General features: G+C 41.4%; 1 non-coding gene across 1 annotated transcript; it reads right to left on the bottom strand.

Annotated features, from left to right (window-relative positions):
• Nucleotides 1-1,941: 1,941 nt before the first annotated feature.
• Nucleotides 1,942-2,044, bottom strand: LOC149816781 (small nucleolar RNA R71). Its single transcript, XR_016427782.1, has one exon. It is a non-coding gene; the product is annotated as a small nucleolar RNA R71 (small nucleolar RNA).
• Between the last annotated feature and the right edge of the window lie 311 nt (nucleotides 2,045-2,355).

Here is a 2,355-nt window from a genome sequence, read left to right as displayed (position 1 = left end):
GTGCAGAGCTTCTACGATGGATTGTCTGACAAGAATCGTCAGATGATCGACTCTTCATGTGGAGGGACATTCATGCTAAAGAGCAAGGATGAAGCATGGAGGTTATTTGATACATTGGCTGAAAATTCCCTCCACTATGCTTCGAGCTCTCATTCTGATAGAGCCACACCCAGCATTCAAAAGAAAGCTGGTGTTCTTGAGATTGGTCCATCTACTGCACTACAGTGCAAGGTAGACATGATTGCTCAGAAGCTGGACCAGCTTCTCTCAGGACCACCCACTACACAGCAGGTGTGTACTCTGTGTGCCAGTCTGGCACACGATATCACTGAGTGCCCGTCGGCAACTCAGTATCCTGAATTTGTTCAAGAACAAGTTCAGGTAGCTCAGAGTTACGTCAGACCGCCGAATAACCCATTTTCATCGACATATAATCTGGGTTGGCGTAACCATCCCAATTTTTCATGGAAGAATCCACAGTCTTCCATGCAGATGCCTACATCCTCTCAGCCAGCTCGGCAACCATCTTTTACTCAGCCATTCCAGAGGCTGAGCTATTCTCAGTCTTCTTCTTCAGTCCCTCTCCCGATTCAGCAGGAGTCTGCCCCGCAGACATCTTTTGAGGAGAGACTTCTCCAGCCATTCCAAGAGGTGAAAACCTCTAATCAGAATGCCTTCGAGAAGTGTAGCCAGATTTTGAGCTCACATACGCAGTCCATTGCGAAGTTAGAGTCGCAAATGGGACAGTTAGCTGAGGCAATACACAATGTTTTTCTTTTAGTGATTATTTGCAGTTGTATTAACTTTATAATTGTAGGTTGACATTTGTCATTAATAAATTGAATTTTATAGAAATATTGTGGTTAATTCCTGTTCCCTGTGGATTCGACCCGTACTTACCACTTTGTGGAAAGTCGGTTTTTAAATTTTTGGTTGATGATTTTCCAAAGTTTTATTGAAAATACTTGTTTTAAAAAGAGCATTCCAAAATATCAACCAAATTTTGGCGCCGTTGCCGGGGAACGGCGAATTAATTACTTTATTTCTTAGAGTTTGATTTATTAATTTGTTTTAGTTAGTTAATTAGTCGTTTTATTTTTAGTTAGTAGGATTAGTAAGTGAATATAGGATTAACATAGTTAGTAAATAAAGGATTCACGTTCTGTTCTTTCTAAGATTCACTTAAAATTCATTCTGCAAGGAGCGAGTAGACAGGTGGGTTTTAGAAAAACTTAGTTGTGATTTCCTGTATTTATCTTTTCAGTACTTTAGAATAGTTTAATTTGTTATTTCATTTACTTAGTTAAATCATTCTGACATAGTTAGTTTAGCATAGTGTTTAGTAGTTGTTTATTTTGTGTATTTCCATTTTAGTTTTTGTGTTAGTTTATATATATTTTTTTTAGTTAGTTAGGTCATTGGCTTACATCTGGTCGTAGTACCAGTGTATGCAGGGTCGACGAGGTCTAGGAACCCCATTACACCCATTTGTTGACAACCCAGAGAGAATTTTACATTCTCATCGACGTTCGGCAACAATGGCTGACATGGATCCTCCACCTCCACCCCCAGTTCTTTCACGCCCTCTGCGGGAATACTTCATTCCCACAGACTATGTTCAGGCATCCTGCATTCGGAGACCCGATGTAGGAGCGCCACATTATGAGATTAAGGCCAGCATTATTCAAATGCTTCCATCCTTTTATGGCCTTAGTCATGAGGATCCCTACCGACACTTAGATGAATTCCTCGAAATCTGTTCTACTGTTAAGATACAGAATTTCGATGATGATGCGTTGAGGTTGACTCTATTCCCCTTTTCATTGAAGGACAAAGCCAAGTATTGGCTAAAGTCCTTAGATTCTGTAGAAATAGAGTCATGGGATCAATTGCAACAGGAGTTTCTTCGGAAATATTTTCCCATTGGTCGTACGAACCAATATCGTAGAGCCATCACTAGCTTTTCAGAGCTAGATGGTGAGTGCTTTCATGAGACCTGGGAGAGAATGAAGGATCTCCTCAGGAAATGTCCCCATCATCAGGTGCCGAAATGGCAACTGGTGCAGAGCTTCTATGATGGATTGTCTGACAAGAATCGTCAGATGATCGACTCTTCATGTGGAGGGACATTCATGCTGAAGAGCGAGGATGAAGCATGGAGGTTATTTGATACATTAGCCGAGAATTCTCTCCACCATGCTTCGAGCTCTCATTCTGATAGAGCCACACCCAGCATTCAGAAGAAAGCTGGTGTTCTTGAAATTGGTCCATCTACTGCACTACAGTGCAAGGTAGACATGATTGCTCAGAAGTTGGACCAGCTTCTTTCAGGACCATCCACTACACAGCAGGTGT

Source organism: Nuphar pumila, chromosome 14 (assembly GCF_984573655.1).
Source record: "Nuphar pumila chromosome 14, dmNupPumi1.hap1.1, whole genome shotgun sequence".
Classification (NCBI taxonomy): domain Eukaryota; kingdom Viridiplantae; phylum Streptophyta; class Magnoliopsida; order Nymphaeales; family Nymphaeaceae; genus Nuphar; species Nuphar pumila.
The sequence above is the reverse complement of the archived record's forward strand: the minus strand, read 5'-3'. Positions and strand labels throughout refer to the sequence as shown.